This window comes from Diprion similis, chromosome 10 (assembly GCF_021155765.1).
Source record: "Diprion similis isolate iyDipSimi1 chromosome 10, iyDipSimi1.1, whole genome shotgun sequence".
In the NCBI taxonomy this organism is placed as follows: Eukaryota; Metazoa; Arthropoda; class Insecta; order Hymenoptera; family Diprionidae; genus Diprion; species Diprion similis.
Window position 1 is genome coordinate 20,136,774 of NC_060114.1, and position 12,688 is coordinate 20,149,461.

The 12,688-nt window shown below is 47.1% G+C and overlaps 1 protein-coding gene across 1 annotated transcript in view; it reads left to right on the forward strand.

Annotated features, from left to right (window-relative positions):
- LOC124411102 (ephrin-A5) overlaps positions 1–12,688 on the forward strand; it is a 417,074-nt gene that overhangs the window by 212,735 nt on the left and 191,651 nt on the right. The window lies entirely within an intron of this gene.

A 12,688-nucleotide genomic window follows, 5' to 3' on the forward strand; every position in this document is an offset into this window, starting at 1 on the left:
GAAAACCGGGAGCCCGAGCTGCACGCTGCATTTGATGGGTAAATTTGCTCTCCGAACCACTTATTCGATCGATCGTATCCGATATGGGACAGTAGGAAAGAGCAACGACTTCTCATGCGCGGATGATGAAAGAATCGCGAGTAAATCGTGTAGGAGACGGCTTTGTGAGGGTGAGTGTTTGGCAAACGGATGAATTGCCAAGCCTCGGGCAATTTTCACGACCGAAACCCAAATAGCTCGTGATAGGGTGTCGGTAATGTTTCGCGAAGTGGGGAAGTAACAGGACTCCAGAAGTGCAGAGATCGAGCGGTGCAGCATGAAAAAAGGAAGACCGAGTCCCAACCCCGAGAATTTGCTGCACCAACACTTGATTTCAGCCCGATTCACCCCTGCGACGGTATATATAAGGAAGACTGCGAAGCCCTCCGGATATTTGCTTGGTTTACTTGCTCACTGGAAATTTCTCAGTCGTCACGGCGCGAGAGCTGAGTTTCGAATCGGGAATACAGACAGAGCACGTTTCTTTATAGATCCGAGTCAGTCAACAGTCCTGAAAATGTAGATGGTAGCTTTGACGTTCGGAGGTGAACCTGTGACGCGAAAAGGAAAGAGAAAAATTCGGTTCAAAGGAGAGGGGCTGGATTCTATGCGAGGCGCTTTCAGCGCCGAGATCCGGTCAAAGCTTGGGGCGGGTCCAGCGGCCTTCAGAGTTCCTCCACGTTTTGGCCAAACCTCTTTACAGTCCCAATAACAATTTGAGAATGGGAGACCAGCGATGCAGGTGGAAATTAAGTCCGCGGCGATCTTAACTCCGTGACGCGCAGTTTCCATCAACGTCCCATCAGTTAGCAATGACGAGTCTCTCGAGTCCGTGAAAACCCCGGCGAATAAGGGGTTGTGCGTCGGCAGGTGGAAGAGCAACGCAAGACAAACGGATGGACAGGAGCTTCGAGAGGATCCCGCGAGCTTAACGCGTCCCCGTAATCTCTTCATCCCTTATCCCGTTGCAGGCCAGACGTTTCCCCCGCAATTTTGAGCCCGGGGGTTTTGCGGAGGCGGAGAAAGGGCGAAAGAACCTTTCCAACTATTCCTCTATTAATTTGCGTTATCTTTAGAAAATCGAGGTAGGTGCGAAAGCAGCCCGACTATTATCGCGCTGCGATGCTGGAAGCGGCGGTACCTAAAACACATCGCTGTAATTACGGTTTTAATCACACCGGGGGGTTCAGGTTGAGCTTGGGTAAACTGCAGGGACACGCGTGATACCGCTGAAATTTATCTCACTCAATTTTCTAAGCAACTTATATGTCCTCCTCGGAGTTGAGGATGGAATTGGAGAGCCGAATACCGGGTCATATGCGTTCAGGGGCAACGGCGGGGGTGGAGGGGGGTCGCCGGGCCCCTGGGGGCCTTTGTTATTACTTTTGGCAGAAAACTGCCGACCCGCTAAGCCGGCCACAGAGGGGGTCCTCATCTACCGGGCGTGCCGACGTTAACCGACGAATAAAAATGAAGACTTTATGAGCAATGGAAAAGCGGCACCGCGCTGTTACAAATGCCGCTCTGCTGCCTATGCATGGTGTATATTATATATGCGGATGTATAGCGAATGGTTGTGTCACGTCGTCCTTTCTCACGAATTTCATTACAGGTGAACGACTGAGACGGTGTTGGGTGAGAGAAATATTGGGAAGTAAGAGAAACACCCTGTGAGGATAAAACCGTGCTTTTTCTTGAGGACGTTAGTTAGCGAAATATCGGTATTGTTCATATTCATTTTATTAACGGATTGTAGATTTCTTTGGAAATGCAAACATTGAAGATAATTGGATTGTAAAAATGAGCTTGCATATCGATGCATCGTTTCTAATCGTTGAATACATTGGTAGAAGACTAGTCAAGTCGTTCGATTTTACTCAACGATTATGGCTGATTTTAGTCGAATGACTACATTTCTACAAAGCCGCGGAAATGGATTAACTTTTTTTTGGTAGTCGACTCAATTGTCCTATTTCTTGAGGCCAACGTAGCGAGCAACGTGGTGAACAAAAAAGAAAAACACGTGTTACAATGAATCCATTGAAAATATTCTTCAGAATAAAATGGGCTGTTGGTGGCTGAAATCGAACAAATTCACTTGTTTTTATAACGATTCCAAAGCGATTCCAAAATGAGCAACGACATCTGAGCTTTCGTTTATCGTTCCAATATTTTCTATTTTTCTACTTTCCAAGAGATCCTCGTAGCCTACAAATATATTGATTTGGTATGTCCTTGATGTACGACTATCTCGCGATAAAATTAATAAAGTAGATATATGCACAAGAACCACAATGATATTGACGATTAAGGGCTTGCGAGAATGGTAAAAGTCGATGAAAGATTTAGCGATCTGAGAAAAATCCGAGCCTCTGTTGTTTTCCTAGGAATCACCAGGTACGTGGGACCCGAAGGAACCACAATAAGCTTGAGGTGTGGGTAGGTGAGGTGGCATCAACGGATGCCCCGCGGTGTTCCGAATTAATATAATTATTTATTGCTTTTACGTCCTGGAAATCCTTGGCCCGAGCAGCGTCCCCGGCGTATTATTATCATTTACGTCATTACGCGGAGCGCGTGATTATCATTACGGGATGATTACGCCGCTTTTATCCGTCATATGAACCGCCTCGTTATATTCAACAATTCATCTCTCTTTCCCCCAGCACACGAAGCCGTTAAAAACACCCAGATTTCGTTTTATTGTGTATAAATATACAACAATAATATGAAAAGGGCGAAAAGAGGGATGATAAATTTACCACCGGCCACAGACAAACGAAGAAAAATTCGATCGCTGATCAATTATCATCCCAGTACAGATGATTCTCGTTGTCTCCTATTCATCCCTGCACCCGAAATGTACCGCTGATGGATATATAGATCAGGTATTCGGGGAATTGAAGGTGCTCTCGGTGCAAGCATAAGGGGTTGAAATCTGAATTGCAAATGGCGCAACCTCTCTCCCACTCAAATCAGTTTCACTTCAAGTTCGAGCCATCATTCACCCGGTCGGCGGGGTTTGTCGGGACTAAAGGACGAGCAGGGTCAAAGGGGATTCCGTGCTCCTGCCTGCCCTTTACCATCGGACGAATCTCTGATGATAGTTAATTAAATCTACGCTTTCGTTACGATCACCTTGCTAATGGCCCATCCGCCCTGCCAATAAAATCCCCGCCCCGCAGTGCCAAGTTAGAAATTTGACGGAGTGATCCTCGACTGCTATCCCGAATTCGAGGATCCTTCGAAGAAACCGGTACAGCTTGGTCTTTAGTAATCCAGGATGGTCGATGTGTAGTCCAGTCAAAACAGGATGAATTCAAAGTATTTGGTTCGTGGCTGGATTTTGGTTCATTTGGGTTTTCGACCCTGAGGAACTCATATCTGAAGTCATCGTTGAGCAGAGAATTAAGCAGAATTAAGAAAAAAGAAATTATTTTACCGAAATTCCCCAGACGCCGTCGTTAAGTAGAACTTCTTTTTTCTTAATTCTTTAATCCGACTCCGTTTCCGACATATGAGAACATAATTCGATGTAAAATTTTCCGCTCTACACGATGGCCAAGTCATTTTTCATCTATCGACAGCAGTTTTTGAAGAAAATGTAAAAAAAACGTCAAATTTGGTTGTTTTCTTGAAACCCCGACTACGCAGCTTGAAAATGACTTCAGAATCAAGTTCCTGAGGGTCGAAAATCCCCATAAACCAAAATTCAGCCACGAGCCGAATATTTTGAATTCAGACTTATTTTAACTGGACTAAGCTGCAATCTTCATTTACTTGTTAGCCGCACTTAACTACTCCGGACAAAATGACTCTGGAAAAAGTAACTTCAAACTTCGTAAAGTTTGAATGACAAATTTGAACTGAAAATTAATTTGAAAATTAAATTAAATTAAATTGAAATTATTTAAATCAAAATCTACAAAATTAACGATTATTCGTGTGATTCTGACGATTCGATGAAAATCTGGGTGAAAATATAAAACTTTGTTGGTGTCGTTTTGTCCCGAGTAATTAAATGCGGTAACCGTTTATTTCTCATGTATTCTCGGTGAGATTGGAGATTTGTGGAAATTCATTCACACTGCGGCCTCTTTGCATTATGCTCTTGCCACTTCTGACCGTTGCAGGTTCGACGCCTGCTCTCTCACTCTCCCTCTTTCTCCCTCTCTCTCTCTCGGCCTCTCTCTCGCTCTCTCTAGCTGTTTCCCAGAGCTGTACACGTATTTAATATCAAGTTGCTCCGTAACTACGTTTATATGCCAGCGTGGGTAACGGCCCAGTGGAAAATTAGCTTCAACAACTGCAGAACGCGGGACGTGATCTACCAATTAATTTCACCTCGACGGAGAAGTAGAAACGGCTCTGAAAGCTGCGTGAAAATGGGGCAAAAATCTAGAGCCACGGACTTGGAACGAATCGAAGGATGCAACGAAGAGGAGCAACAGATATAACTCGGCTTTTTAGACGCCTCCTTACTTCATGTCCGTGTTTTTCGCACTTTCTTTTCTTTTTTTCTTCTTCTTTCCTCCAATTCTTGAGTCACCCAACACCGCGCAACCTTCGAAACCAATCGAAATTAATACGCCTACCAACCGTCCGAACCAAGGTTCATCCAAGGGTCCCTCGGTGCAAAGGTTGCAGCGAAATACCGGAGGATAACGTCGCGTGCAAACTAATGGAATTTGTCTCTCGTCGTAAATAAGAAGGGGGGAAGGAAGCGAGAGGAGAAAAGACGCGCTTTTACCTTTCGTATAAATTTAGGTACTCATTCTGCGCAATTTACCTCTACATACGCGTAGTACGTACATTCACACGTACGGGTGAAGGGTAACTAACGATTAAAAGAAGAAGGAAAAAAGAGAACAGCCGAAAATACGAGCCTTCGCAGTCCCTCGCTCGATGAAGATAATTAACAAATCTTGAAGATACAGATCGAGAAACACAGTACTTTGCATTTAGTCATCTCGTATCACGATCAAAATTACGTCGTCGTATGCAATTTATTATTACTATTATTATTATTATTATTGTTTTTTTTTAGACTTTTGTGCAGTCTTCTTTTATTCGTCTTACAAGGAACATCAGTTTGGTGTCTCCTTCTGATTTCGTTGAGACTCACATATGTTGTAGCACATTGAAAACTAAGAGACACGTATTTTTTTTTATCTGCGGAAAAATGGTTGGAAGGGGTGAAAACAACCCTTAAAGATGGGCACACAACGAGATGATTTCTTGACGTGTTTCATGTATTTGAACGAAACCAACACTGAAATGTTTTTTAATGAATGGGAAAACTTCAGCGTTAATTTCATTCAGATCCATCAAGCGCATCAAGAAATAACTTCTTTGGGTCCGCAACTTTGGGGGTCATTTTCAATCTCCTAAACTGTTTTTCTGCAGATGAAAAAAAAGACGCGGCTCTTAGATTTCAATGTTCTACAACATATGTGAGTCTCAACGAAATCAGAATGGGACACGAAACTCATGTTCTTTGTTAGTTCTTGAAAATGTCACAAGATGTGTAAAAACTTTGAGAGTTTACGGGATTTTTGGAAACCGACACGTGACTCTCAGCTCGCGGGAAATTCTGACCCGATTGAAAAATCCAAGTACAATGTAATGGAACTTGGTGTATAATTGTGATGACGTATTTACAATTAGGGCTGGAAATTAGCGCTTCTGCAGAGTCGGTTAAAGCATGGCGGCACAGCCGAAACCTCAGCATAAAATCCTAATCTTGGCTAAACACGGGCACCCTACCATAATCTCGCGCTCTCTGCCGTACGGCTCAAAGTTGAGAGAGCTTGAGTCTGAGTCTTGTTAGATGCGTACCTGCTCTCGCGCCCGCGGAGGAAAGTAAATCAAAGCATCCATGGGTTCCTGGGGATTCTCTATATATCAGCTATACGCCCGAGCTCGGATCAACCAAAACCCAAAGTTCTAGATAAACATCATTAAAACTTGCAACCCCCACGAAATTCTCACCAAACAACCCCCTGCAGCGAGAATATTACCCCTCCGCTACACTTTGGTCTATGGAATGATCATCGTTTCGAAATTTCTTTATAGCTTATATCGTGCTTTCGTTGTTTACTTTCTTTTTCAATCACGCGTTTATGCGTATGTTTTCCGTTTTCATAACATTCCTCGCTTATTATTATCATCGCATACCTTTTATATCTCTCTCGCCGTATTGTGAATGGAACGAGGAAGAACTAGGAAAGAAACGCAGGTATTATTCCGTGATTAAGTGTACCGTGGGAAGGTTTTGTTGGATGCATTGCGTGATGGCGATGGTACGTCGGTGTCTGGTGGCGGTGGTTGTGATGACAAGAAATTTACATTTCGAGCTTTACCGCGTGCAGAGATGAATGAAAATTCACAGCATGCTAGTTGGCAATATGCTGCTTCCTTTGCCCTCCAGAGTTCATAATAATTCCATATTTCACGCAGACAATACCTACCGCCATTCGGATCATATTGTCATCTGGGTGGCGCGGCTGCTTGACGGTGGTGTGTCTGTGATATGTATGGGACGCTGCGTCGCCCAGCTAGCACTGCGGAGCGTAGAGGAGTATAGCGGTTGAAAAAGAGGAAAAGAGAATGTTGGGGGCAAAAAAAGGGGGCAGAAAAAAGGAGGATGAATGAAAAAAAAAGTAAGCATCAAAACCGTCGAGGGAGAGGCGAAACCCTAGCGAAAAACATTTAATATTTGAAAATGACGCTCCCCCTTAGCGGTGGCGGACACCCATTGTTGCTCTTGACCGGACTGTTTGCCGTCCGTCCGTCGGTGCGCGTTTCGCCATTGTTAATATTTTTAATTAAACCCCCGACACAAAGGATGATGGTGGCCACCTGCAGTGACGCAGCTCATAGCTACTGGCTATTAGATTGCAAGCTACTGTACCCGGGACGCGTTTCATGACAAAGTGAAAGCTCGACTCCCGCAATCTGGGAAAACGGCAAATCCGTGCGGACAGTATCGCCATACTGAACTCGAGCAAACTCCTTTGATTTGGAGCGGTCAAGGATCCCGCGCTTAACCAGAACGAAGTTGAGCTGGTCAAGAGCGTGGGGCTAAGAGCGAGGTGGGAGGAGACGCCGAGTCTTTTGCGGTAGCCAAAACTGGTCGGCAGCAGCTGATCAGCGGGAGGTAGAGCTGACTCGATGATGGAAGACTCGAGATATCCTCGAATGATATTGTAACACGGGGTCGGGTTATAACGCGGCCTGTAGGTTATAATGAGGTGCGAGGTGGTCCTCACGGCTGGTCACCAGAGATAGCGGTCAGCGTCCACTTAATTGGCCCAAACCTCGCGCCTGCCCCGGCTATCCAATAACCCTGGCCGACCCACATAGCCGTGGTGACTGCGGAAGGGAAATGTTGGAGAATCTCGCGACACACCCTTTTCGGAAAATTTCAAAGGCCTTCCGCATGCCGGATGTTGGCGATGCAACGGTGCATCATCAGGTCTAACGGCTCGTCGATCAGTCTTGAGAATTCGCCGACGGCAGAATTCAGTGCCGGCCAATTGACTTGGCCGGTATGATAGGGCTCGGGATACGTGACTAGCACAGCCGTGAGAGACGGTCCAGGGACGCGGAACCACAGGTTGTACGGTGATCGAGTTGCGAGGATGGATGAGCCGGTGACGTGGAAGATGGTCCTGCAGCGAAACCGCGGAAAGAGTTTTCGCCGACGACGGTGGAGCTCGTGGAATGTGCATGCATCCATCCTGCTTTCTTTGTGAATCTCGGTGCGGTGAAGAGAGTGGGGAAGAGGAAGGCGAAGAAGTAGTAGAGAAAGAGTTGTGCAAGGAGGGAACAAGCCTGTAACAAAGCCAACAAGACCGCGAAACTGCCAAGAAAAAGAAAGATGACCGCCGCGTATAGTATACCAGTGGACAAAACCGCATTCCGGATTCCTTCGCCGCTCTCTCTGCACCGCACTGCAATGCACTGCACCGGGACAAAGCGTAGCATCGTCCGCTCCACTAGCGTGTCTCTACTCTCTCCTCTTGACCGCTGCTGATGCTCTCTTGGCAATCTATCCTTCCTTCCTGGCTCCGAAGTACGTCGCCTCGTTCTGTCTTCAGCGCCTTTCCGTACTTTTCAATTATCTTACTACCTTATCTTCTCCGACGTTCTCAAATCCAACTCCAATCTTCAGTTATGTTACATCCATTTGCTCCAGTTCCTATCTTTATCAGTGTTGTACATGGCGTCTTATCTGAAAATTGTCGTTGTCATTTTTCACCGCGAGATGGAATGAAATGGTCCTGAGTCACGCCACTGAGCCAATGCTTGCTGAAGTAACCTCCGCGAGTAATTTTCCAGATTCAAACTTCCATGACTAGAGCTAGTAACCTGACATGTTAACTTAATCCTTGCGTTGCAATGAGAAGCGGACGACGAGTAGAGCCCATTGATCCTGGTCAGAAAAGCGACTGCGAATTCAGACCATCTCGCCTCAACTAATTCGGCCATTGCATTCAGTATCCTGTGAGCAAATGCATTCATAGTCAGAGGCTACATTGCACCGGAGTGCAAAAGAGGGAGTGGCATTATACAAAGTAAAAGGCGAATGCATTTAGAGCTTAATTTCAGGGCGCGGTGGGCGGTTTTCCCTGGGTGATTTAGCGGGGCGTTTATACTGCCCTCTCACCGCCTCCTACTTCGTCTCCAGGGGCGCCTGCTGCACCGAGGAAGACACGCGAGGTATGCTTCTGTGTCACTTATCAAACGTTTAGCACCGCAATAAGCGGTTCCACCAACGTGCAGGCCGCTCGCTGGTTATGGCGAACGATATTGGATCCATTGCCGAGCGTGATTTTAACGACCGATGAAGAGAAGGAGTCCATTAGCTTCGACCACGCGGCAAGAGTTCACCGCGTGAACGGTTAATAGGCTGAGAGTGGACGCGGTTGTGGGTGAGGGTTGGGCTCGCCGTTGAATTTCACACTTCGAGGCTCGACGAGGGGTGTATTAGATAAATGTTTGGGGGCTACACCTGGCCCGCGAAACTGAGAAGCTGCGGCGAGCTTTCAGCATTCCGTGGGTAGGGCGTTTCGCGAGAATGGTATTTGCTGCGGTGCCGTTGAAGAAGACTCCGAAAATCGGTGAACAACCGTGCCGCTGTGCCGGGGAAAATAGTTAATCCAATGCAAAGGCCGGTTTCAATTTGGCGCGAGGTGCTCTCCTGGGGCCGGAAGAGGTGTGCGTCGAAGAGGAGACTGCGGATCGCCGCTGTCCGTGGTTCTGGTACCGAGAAATACAGCCGTCGAGAATGTATCGCAGCCTCGGCGCGAAGGATGGTTCCCTGGGGACTCGGAGAGCCCCAAGAAATCACAATATGCAACCAGCACCACGTTTCTTAGCATGGACTGGAAGGCGAGGATGGAGTCCTGGAAGAGAGACTGCAAGCAATAAAGCCGCACTGTGCGTGACTTTGGCCCTTTTTTTGTCGCTACTTTTTTCAAACCGGGGCAATTCTGCGGGACGCGTGAGCCTCTCGCGAATGGAATAATTGCTCCAGACCTCGGATCCTCTGGGGGCACCTTATCCGAAGCCAAGAACTACCACTTACGTCTGGCTTAGTTTTGTTTACCTGGACGACCAGACGCCTCCGATGAAATTGGTAAAAGCTTCGGGGAGGTTAGCCGACTAAAGGATTCCCTAGGTTGTCGCTTGTAACTTAAGACAGTAAGTAAAACTTACTTAATTCCTTCTTGTTCGCGCACTCCCCACGATCTCGAGTCTTAAACTTAATCAAATCTCTTCCCCGGCTGATCCAATTACTCCGACTTTCTCGGATCCGTTAATTCTTCTTGTTGCGAAGTAAATTAAAAACACCTAGGGATACAGACATCCACTGTCCGTACTCTGAAATTCTCTTCTTCGATGCATGACCGAAGCAACAGCTGCTCACCATTCGTTTCATATGACTGACAGTTGCAGTATCCATCAGATTTTATTTACCGTGAAAAGTTCTCTCGTCTTAAAACTAAAATCCTTAGCTCTCTGTCAAGTTTTAGACGGAGAACAATGGTTGGCAGACTATGTAGCCCACTCCAACCCGCATCTTTGTCGACGAGCACCGAAGGTAGTCTGACTTTGAACAAAGTTACCTCGTTCCTCAGTTCCTCGTAACCTACATCCAGTTGAAGGTTCGTTTGTTCATTACAGTTACTCAAAGAAACGACTGGTCGCCTGGTTAATTGGAATTGCATTAATTCCTTTCTTAGACTCGGGATACTCGGTTAATAGGATTGCTTGTCAGAAAACGCTCGGAAGTTTCATAGAAGCTGTACGCCGCAAAATCGATAGAGAGGCAAGTAAATTCGCCGGGGTAAGTGAGTAGTCGGGTTTTCAGCTGTGGTTACCCTTCGGAATCAGTGCTAATCGCAGCTTGTTGTCCTTCACGCAACCGCGATTGTGGAACAACTGTCAAGGTCAGGAATCGACGCGTTACCTCTGGTGCTCAGAATTTGCTATCGCAAATTCGCGATTATCCGCCGGTGCAAATTCCGGTTCGTTTCATCCAGTGACGATGTACTCTTGCTCCGGAATAAAGTCTGACTCAAGTCGCGTCGTGCTTCAACGGAGCTCCTCCGCTACAATTTTCAATAACGCTCATATTTCCCTGACGGAATACACCGGCGGCGATGTGTGCGGCATAATGCTGAAAATAACTCTCCCATCCTCTTTACTCCGATATTTACTCCAATTCCTTCCATATCGCGTTCTCAAATGTATTTCACCCCGAAGCCTTAGCGTCACCCAGAAACACCAGACGGACAGCCAGCTACGAATACATTAAAGCCCCAAGGAGGAGCTTCGTGGTAAAAACTCCGTCACTTTAACGTCACTTCGTTCTTCTTCTTGAGTTATCAGTTATCGAGACCAATCTAGGCGAGACAACCGATGACCGCACCTTTGGGGTGCTACAGAGACGGGGAGTTTTCCTTACAACTTTGACGCAGCTCTGAGCTCCGCTACCAGGAATCGTTTATACACCTTCGGATGTGTGCGTAGCGCCAGTTTGCAGAGCGTTGAGTGACAGCCAAGCTAATGGACTGGCCGTGGTCGGTCGTTCCTACCCTCACTCACCAGCCTGGCGGCATTGTTGTCTTCGTATATCATCGTTCCGATGGCTGAGTGCATCCTGTTCGCACGTGTATGTGAATACCGTGTCTTCCTCACCGACACATAATCATCCCCAAAATCGATCTCGATTAATTCTTCTTACCGGCCACGCAAATGCTATCGGCTTCTGTTGAATATATTGTATCGTTAACCAGATTCCTTGTCACTGAGAGGTTTCGTTTTGTGACTAATTCACCTGTAGCCCTTGTCATATCGGGAAATCAAGGGTCGTAATCCTGTTCTTAGCAAACAATAGGTATCACAGTCGAATCTAGTATTGTCAAGTTGATTTCCGCGTTCCACCGCTGTCACTAAATTTTCGAAACGTGTGTCTATTTTTATGGTGCAAATCCGTTAATTGACTTGACCCAGCATCACTGATTGAAAGAAATGTAATTTCCTCAGAAATTTATCAACAGCCGCATTGTTGCCTGGAGAAATTGAGGGTCGCTATCATGTTCTCAGCGGACCTAACATTAACATCCTACGACTGCCATCAGAATTGACAAGTACCCAGCTTTTATTTTCACAGCACAAGTCCATTGACAAGTATTTTCAAGTGGTGGTAGCATCCCACCGCATCCACCAAAATCGACAAATGCCGACGGGATCTTAATCAGCCTACATCTGGAAGAGTGGCGTGACTTCCGGTTGGAGTTAGCTCGAACAGACTGTGGCCGAAACTGGCGCAGACCGAGGGTCGCGTCGCTGGGGCTTGCGAGACTCGAGGGAGGCGTGGAGAAGGGGCGTAGTTGGCGAGCTCTTGGAGTAGGTACGGAAGCGCGAGAGAGCCGGCTTGAGCGAGCCGACGAACGAGTGAGCGAGGTTGGTGCGGGCGCAATCATCGCCGGTATACGTTGCCTGTGCGCCTACATGTGGTGAAACGATGGGGAGCACACGCATACGCGAAAAAAGGAATAAAAAAGTAGAAAAGGAAAAAATTACACCCATGCGAGGCCTCCGCGCCGCGTCCAGAGAGGCGTGAATTTAACGAGAGCGTGGGCGGGTGGGGGCTAAGCATCAGCGAGGGTAACGCACTGTTCTCACCTCTGACAGACCCCGGGGGCCTTCTCCGCTCCGCTCAGTTCCCTGCTCCACATGCGCGCGTAAACCCTTGCAATCTGTGGTCCGCAACCACTGGCACTATAGGCTCATTCCAGAAATTCCAAAAGCCATGTGACCGGGATTAACAAATGATCGGTTTCACACCGGATCGATAAAGTCGGGTTTCGGGTCAGAGGGTGCCGGTGAACGGGGTAGGCGGGAGAAGAGGGTAACCACGGATAAATGAACAAACCCGCCGGGGTTGCGCGTTGAGAAAATAAGAGAGAGAGAGAGAGTGGGGCGGGGGGGGAGGGAGGGAGGGAGAATTGGTACACGAGGGAATGTGATGACAGACAGTGAAGGGACGGCACTTTATCCGCAACACGATTCTGCGCTTATCGGAGCCAGACCCCAACGCCACGTTGCTGACTGATCAAATTTGGATCTGATCTGA